Source organism: Pristiophorus japonicus, chromosome 6 (genome assembly GCF_044704955.1).
Source record: "Pristiophorus japonicus isolate sPriJap1 chromosome 6, sPriJap1.hap1, whole genome shotgun sequence".
NCBI classification, from domain to species: domain Eukaryota; kingdom Metazoa; phylum Chordata; class Chondrichthyes; family Pristiophoridae; genus Pristiophorus; species Pristiophorus japonicus.
Window position 1 is genome coordinate 94,419,898 of NC_091982.1, and position 8,419 is coordinate 94,428,316.

The following is an 8,419-nucleotide window of genomic DNA, read 5'->3' on the forward strand; positions in this document are numbered from 1 at the left end:
GTATTGCACTGGTGTCAGCCTAAATATTTGTGCTCAAGTATCTGGAGTGGGACCTGAACCCACAACCTCCTGACTCATAAGCAAGAGCTTTTATTAGTTTGTATATACTAGTAATACATATACAAAGCATCAAGAAAGTCAACAGCCTAACTCCAACAAGAATATTGCAACAGATAGGTTGCACCAAGTGCATATTGTAAATCATAATAGATTAAAAATTTCTGAATGTTGAAAATGCAATGTGAATTTTCAAATACATTACCCTCATATGTGAGCATTTGTAACATTTCAAGTAGTTTCAAAGCAACAAGAATCAAGTCAAAAAACACACAATAAAAATGTTCATAAGGCTACTTTGTAGTAATCTATTAATTTAATTCATCACAAATCAAATTTCGAGACATTGCGTTCTGAACCGCAGTGGTCACTGGTTCCATGTAAAGTCATTTTGCCTCAGGGTCACCTGCAGTTTCTGTGCATTTCTATGCAGGTGAAGGCTTTCTTTTCCTTTCTGCCCAAGAGCAGAAGTTGTTTTGAGTGAAAATTCTGTTCCCTTGGGGGCAACTGGCACTTCCTTCATTTCATCTAAAGCTTTTGCTCGCTTCCTTGTGTCGGCCATCTGCCTTCTCATTTTTTTTGCTTTCAGCTTCAATTTCACAACATTGTCCTGGTGTTTTTTTGAATTTAGAAATCTGATCCCCTTTCTTCTCCATCCGTTTTACTAGACAGTCTAGTTCACGTTCTAAATCTTCACGGACATCTGTATTTTTGGTACCTTGTATTTGTTTCAGCAGGTCTTGATGCTCAAAGCTCATTTGGCCTAGCTCATCCTGCAATGCTTGGAGGAGCTCAGAAAGCCCCTCAGTTGAAGAGGAGGAGGAACAGGACGATACAAACTGTGGATCTCCATCCTTCACATTGCCATAAGTCACATCTCTTGAATTCTTAACAGTCCTTTTCACAGGGAGCTTTTGTCTTGCATCAGAAGCCATTGTGTTATAGTGCTTCATCAGATGGAGAACATTCTGTACATTTGCTGTGACAGAGTGACTGGAACTACAGGATGTGCCAGCGTCAAATGGAAATTCTACAAGTCCTGGCCAAACACGAGGTGGCCAAGAGTTTTCTCCTCTCATCTCATTCTTAACAATATCTTTCTTTTTCTTGGTTTTCTTTTTCTTTTTTGCAGAGCAGGATCCTATAAGTATTCTGTTTATTTCAAGTCTAGTCTGAATCTGAGCTGCTTTATCCTGGATCAGTTTATGCTGATGTTCTTCTTCTTGAAGTTTCTGTTCTAGTTCATGAATTTTACTTTCAGCTCTGGTCTGTATTTCATTAACTTTTAGACACTCTTGTTCTAGGACTTCCAGATTTCCAAGCTTTGATTGCAGCTCTGCACGGAAGAATGCTATCTACTGAGCCACAGGTGACAACAATTCATCCCAATTAATCCACAGGAAATGGTGAGTGCCAGCATCATTGTTTTTCGGGGAAGTACACCATCAGTTTTGGGTAAATCTTCAGTTTAGTGCACAGTTGAAGCAATTTAAAGCTTGCAACAATGTTAAATTAAGCTTGTTATATATACAGTTGCTGAAAATAAAACTGATTTTTTTAAACTTCATCAAACTGTCGTTCAAAACAATCAGCACCTGGTGTAGTCTGAGTTCTAAATTCGTGGCACTGTGTCATGTCGGACAAAACTGAATTATAAAAATTATGCCTTTTCCATCTAAGCAAACTGTTCTGGAACATAAAAAAAGATCGCAGTGCTGCAAACATACCCCTACCATTGTATTTAACCTTGAAAATTGAGATCCAAGCTGTAGGGAAATTAACTATAAAATCAAGTTTGTAAGTCACCTTTATGGCTTTTATGGCTTCGGCTTTGATAAAACTCCTCGGTTGCTTCCATGTTGGGTAGTTTTCTTAATATTCTATAGTGTGTTGTTATTATTAAATAGGGCTGCTAGTCCATTAAAGAACAGACCTCACCACCCATGGTTATTGCAGCCAGCCAGTAATACCGGGCACTAAGTTAACAGGGCAGACCGGGTCTCGGTTTAACATCTCATCTGAAAGACAGCGAGGCCAAAATTCAGGGTCCCACTAAAGCCCATTAATGGCCGTGCGGTGGAATCCAATGGTTGCCGCTTTGTCGTCAACTGGCCGCCACGACAGAAATTTACCTCGGGAGCTTTTGTGGCGTTTTGAACTTCCGCCCCGATCGGTTGATTTCCATGGCGGTATGCTGCTTTCGGCAGTGATGACGCAGTCAAAGTACGCAATGCTGCCGCGCCTCCCCCGAACCTACTTTCATGTATAAAAAGGCTGGCTGGTTGCTGACAGTGTCTCCGCCAGCTTTTTGGGTCGGTGCACTGTTGGAGAGTGCTAGATTGCGATCGGGTTGTTGTTGAGTAAGGTGTTGGTGTATTTTTGTGCAACAATGAAAAAACGGCAGCAACCTTGTGGGAACTATTGCTGAGTGAGCAAAGCTTTTCCCCTTCCTCTCATTAGTCCTCACTGTTGGGTGTAATTCTCAGCTCCACAGAGGCCACCAAGTGAGGGTGGAGCCTATAGCCATAATGGGATCAGTGTAGGCAGGGGAACCGCTATTGCACATTGTCAGAGGCAGGGAGGCACGCAGGAGGAGGCGTCAGCATCACCAACAGATCCTGAGGCAGCGGGCAAGGGAGGCAGCAGCCATGGCTGCCCAACAATTGGAAGGGCCTGCAGATGGCTACAGAGCGAGCTGTACAAAATACTGTGGCCAGATCTGGAGCCTCACACAAGGCTGAGGACAGCTCTCAGCATAGAGACGATTGCCCTGAACTTTTATGCTATAGGCTCGGTCCAGTCTGCAAGTGCAGACATCTCCAATATCTCCCAATTCTTCACCCTTCGCTCCATCCGGCAGATCACCAATGCGCTATACAAGCGAAGACTCCAATATAACTCCTTCCCCATGACCAAGGAGAAACAGTTACAGCGCCAGACCAGATTTGTCTGGATTGCAGGGTTCCCCAGGGTGCAGGGGCCATCGACTGCACACATGTCGGACTGAGGGCGCCACAGCATCATCCAGAACTATTTATGAACAGAAAGGGATTCCACTCCCTCAATGTGCAGCTGGTGTGTGACCACCAGTGAAGGATCCTGGCAGTTGATGCCTGGTATCCAGGCAGCAGCCATGATGCCTTCATTCTGCGCCAGAGCAGTGCCCGCCCTCCTCACCAGGCAAAACCAGGATTGTCGGTGGCTGCTTGGGGATAAGGAATGTTCCTTGTCCACTTCGCAACCCCAGGACTGCGGCCAAGCATGCCTACAACGACACTCATTCTGCAGGAGGCACAGCAGCAGGGGAAGGAGGAGGGGGAGGAGGAGAAGGAGGGGTCTCCTGCATGCCCTGCAAAGGTCTTTCAGGAGCATCTTGTCCCTCACCTTGACTGCCACTGGTCACTGAGGTCCCCTCCAGGCCTTGTGACAGCCTTTCAGGAGGCTCCTTTCCCTCGCCACGGCTGTCACTCAGCCTCTGATCTGCAAGCATCAATGGGAGAAGGACTGCCGTGAAGGGGAAGTAGGGGATTCATGCATGGAGCCTGCAACCACTTTATAGAAGGAAAGGCCCAGTGTGCGCTGTCACTTTCAGTGAGACATAACATTAAAGGAAGGCCTTCACTTACCCATGCTGCCCATATTGGCATCACCAGTACCAGAGGCCACAGGGGAGGTCTCATCTGCAAGCATAAATGTGAGAAGGGCTGCCGTGAGGAGAGGTGGGGAATTTATGCATGGAGGTTGCAACTAGCACATTTTCAGAGTGAAAGGCACAGTAGGAGCTGGAGCATTCAGGGAGAGATAGCATTAAAGAAGTGCCTTCACTTACCTTCATCGGCATAGCCAGTGCCATGGGCCACAGCGAAGGCAGCATATCGGCTGACGAGGAGTTCCACCCTCGCTCCAACGGTGTGAGGATTTGAATGTTGGCCTTGTCACACAACCCATCCTCCAAGCGATTATGCGCTAGTTTGGCCTGCAAGACAAAGAATAGTTGGTTTGTAGCACCATGATGACACTTCAGAAATGGGAGCACAAGTTTATGTCCCTGACATGCAGCTTTCAATTTGAGATGAGAGCTTCCTTTGTGAACAGACACACACATATATATACCATAATATGGTAGAATTCTTTATTAAGATGGAGAGTGACAGTGTTAATTCAGAGACTAGGGTCCTGAACTTAAGGAAAGGTAACTTTGATAGTATGAGACGTGAATTGGTTAGGATAGACTGGCAAATGATACTCAAAGGGTTGATAGTGGATAGGCAATGTTAGACAGTTATAGGTTACATAGATGAACTTCAACAATTGTACATCCCTGTCTGGAGTAAAAATAAAACGGGGAAGGTAGCTCAACCGTGGCTAACAAGGGAAATTAGGGATCGTGTTAAATCCAAGGAAGAGGCATGTAAATTGGCCAGAAAAAGCAGCAAAACTGAGGACTGGGAGAAATTTAGAATTCAGCAGAGGAGGACAAAGGGTCTAATTAGGAGGGGGGAAATAGAGTATGAGAGGAAGCTTGCCGGGAACATAAAAACTGACTGCAAAAGCTTCGATAGATATGTGAAGAGAAAAATATTCATGAAGACCAATGTAGGTCCTTTGCAGTCAGAATCAGGTGAATTTATAATGGGAACAAAGAAATGGCAGACCAATTGAACAAATACTTTGGATCTGTCTTGACTAAGGAAGACACAAATAGCCTTCTGGAAGTACTAGGGGTTCGAGGGTCGAGCGAAAAGGAGGAACTGAAGGAAATCCTTATTAGTCAGGAAATTGTGTTGGGGAAATTGATGGGATTGAAGGCCGATAAATCCCCAGGGCCTGATAGGCTGCATCCAAGAGTACTTAAGGAAGTGGCCCTAGAAATAGTGGATGTGTTGGTGATCATTTTCCAACATTCTATAGACTCTGGATCCTATGGACTGGAGGGTAGTTAATGTAACACCATTTTTAAAAAAAGGATGGAGAGAGAAAACAGGGAATTATAGAGCAGTTATCCTGACATCATTGTTGGGGAAAATGTTGGAATCAATTATTAAAGATGAAATAGCAGCGCATTTGGAAAGCAGTGACAGGATCGGTCCGAGTCAGCATGGATTTATGAAAGGGAAATCATGCTTGACAAATCTTCTAGAATTTTTTGAGGATGTAACTAGTAGAGTGGACAAGGGAGAATGAGTGGATGTGGTGTATTTGGACTTTCAAAAGGCTTTTGACAAGGTCCCACACAAGAGATTAGTGTGCAAAATTAAAGCACATGGTATTGGGAGTAATGTATTGACATGGATAGAGAACTGGTTGGCAGACAGGAAGCAGAGAGTCGGAATAAATGGGTCCTTTTCAGAATGGCAGGCAGTGACTAGTGGGGTGCTGCAGGGTTCAGTGCTGGGACCCCAGCTATTTACAATATACATTAATTATTTAGATGAAGGAATTGAAGGTAATATCTCCAAGTTTGCAGATGACACTAAGCTGGGTGGCAGTGTGAGCTGTGAGGAGGATGCTAAGAGGCTGCAGGGTGACTTGGACAGGTTAAGTGAGTGGGCAAATGCATGGCTGATGCAATATAATGAGGATAAATGTGAGATTATCCACTTTGGTGGCAAAAGCAGGAAGACAGAATATTATCTGAATGGTGACAGATTAGGAAAAGGGGAGATGCAACGGGACCTAGGTGTCATGGTACATCAGTTATTGAAGTTTGGCATGCAGGTACAGCAGGCGGTGAAGAAGGCAAATGGCATGTTGGCCTTCATAGCTAGAGGATTTGAGTATAGGAGCAGGGAAGTCTTACTGCAGTTGTACAGGGCCTTGGTGAGGTCACACCTGGAATATTGTGTTCAGCTTTGGTCTCCTAATCTGAGGAAGGACATTCTTGCTATTGAGGGAGTGCAGCGAAGGTTCACCAGATTGATACCCGGGATGGCAGGACTGACATATAAGGAGAGACTGGATCAACTTGGCTTGTATCCATTGGAATTTAGAAGAATGATAGGGGATCTCATAGAAACATATAAAATTCTGACGGGACTGGACAGGTTAGAGGCAGGAAGAATGTTCTTTTTGCTGGGGAGTTCCAGAACCAGGGGTAACAGTCTAAGAATAAGGGGTAAGCCATTTAGGACCGAGATGAGGAGAAACTTCTTCACTCAGAGAGTGGTTAACCTGTGGAATTCTCTATCGCAGAAAGTTGTTGAGGCCAGTTCGTTAGATATATTCAAAAGGGAATTAGATATGGCCTTTATGGCCAAAGGGAGAAAGCAGAAAAGGGTTACTGAGGGAATGATCAGCCATGATCTTATTGAATGGTGGTGCAGGCTCGAAGGGTCGAATGGCCTACTCCTGCACCTATTTTCTATGTTTCTATACACCTAATTTCTATGTTTCTATGTTTCTATACATATACATATACATATATACATATATACATATAATATATATATATAGGCATCAGCAATGAAATGCTGCTTCTGTAACTAAAGCGTGAAGATGGGAAATAAGAGAAGGCTGAAGGAGAGGCTCGCAGATGGAAAGTCAGCAGTTGGTGTAACTGGTACTCCCTTTCATCACACAAATTATGTCATTCAGCCTTTTCCGGCACTGTGTTGCCATCTGATTATATAAAGAGATCCCCTACACCTCGACTGCAATCTTCCTCCAGGCATTGCTGAAGACTTGTCGAGTTGGACTCCCCAAGTCCGAAAAAAGGTCTCGCCTCCTTCCCTCGACACCCTGAATGTGGGTCTCCAGCTCCACATCAGAGAATTGCCTTACCCTCCTTCCCACATCAACACTAGCCATGACCTTTACCGAAAGGCCTTCTCTCCTCAGGGCCTAGCTGCAAACCCTGGCCTTTAAGAACACCAGGGAGCTGGTGGCTCATTGGCTACAAATCACCATAAGGGTGAATTTCCCCATGTCAATAGAGCCCCAATCAACCCATCCACACCACTGCAAAGTGACAATTTGGAAGGGCAATTAGCACATTTTTATCGAAACAAAAGCTGACTATCACTCCATTGGCCTCTGCAACCATAGCGGCGGTAATCACGGGACAAAGACACTCAGAGTGCCCGCTTTCTGGCGGCACATGAATCGTAGCCCCAGCATCTCCAACAGTGCAGCGCCCCCTCAGTACTGCACTGCAGTGTCAGGCTAGGTTTTTTAAAATTTATTCTGGGATGTGGGCATCACTGTCAAGGCCAGCATTTATTGATCATCCCTAATTGCCCTTGAGAAGATGGAGGTGAACTGCTTTCTTGAACCGTTGCAGTCCTTGTGGTGAAGGTACTCCCACAGTGCTGTTAGAGAGGGAGTTCCAGGGTTTTGACCCAGGGACAATGACGGAATGGTGATATCATTCCAAGTCAGGATGGTGCGTTAACTTGGAGGGGACCTTGCAGGTAATGATGTTCCCATTATCCTTCTAGGTGGTAGTCGTCACAAGTTTGAAAGGTAAGTTGCTGCAGTGAATCTTGTAGAAGGCACATACTGCAGCCAAAGTGCACCAGTGGCGGAGGGAGTGAATATTTAAGTTGGTGGATGGGGTGCCAATCAATCGGGATGCTTTGTCCTGGATAGTGTCAAGCTACAAGTCTTGTTGGAGCTGCACTCATCCAGGCAAATGGAGAGTATTCCATCACACTCCAGACTTGTGCCTTGTAGATGGTGTAAAGCCTTTGGGATGTCAGGAGGTGAGACACTCACCACAGAATAACCTCTGACCTGCTCTTGTAGCCATAGTATTTATGTGGCTGGTCCAGTTAAGTTTCTGATCAATGGTGACCCCCAGGAGGTTGTTGGCAGGGATTTGATGATGGGAATGCTGTTATATGTCAAGGGGAGCTGGTTAGATGCTTGCTTGTTGGAGATGGGCTTTGTGTGGCATTTGTGTGGCACGAATGTTACTTGCCACTTATCAGCCCAAGCCTGAATGTCATCCAGGTCTTGCTGCATGCAGGCATGGACTGCTTCATTTTCTGTAGGGTTGCGAATGGAACGAAACACTGTGCAATTATCAACGAACATCCTCACTTCTGACTTCATAATGGAGGGAAGGTCATTGATGAAGCAGCTGAAGATGGTTTGGCCGAGGACACTGCCCTGAGGAATTCCTGCAGCGAGGTCCTGGGGCTGGAATGATTGACCGGCAACAACCACAACCATCTTAATTTGTACTCGGTATAACTCCAGCCAGTGGAGAGATTCTCCCCCTCCCCGACCACCCCATCCCCCAACCCCTCCCGATTCCCATTGACTTCAATTTTACTAGGGCTCCTTGATGCCACCCTTGTTCAAATGGTGCCTTGATAGCAAGGGCAGTCACTCTCACCTCACCTCTGGAATTCAGTCCATG

At 45.4% G+C, this 8,419-nt stretch overlaps 1 pseudogene; it reads right to left on the reverse strand.

Annotated features, from left to right (window-relative positions):
* Positions 1-424: 424 nt before the first annotated feature.
* LOC139266139 (centrosomal protein cep57l1-like) lies at positions 425-8,091 on the reverse strand (annotated as a pseudogene).
* Between the last annotated feature and the right edge of the window lie 328 nt (positions 8,092-8,419).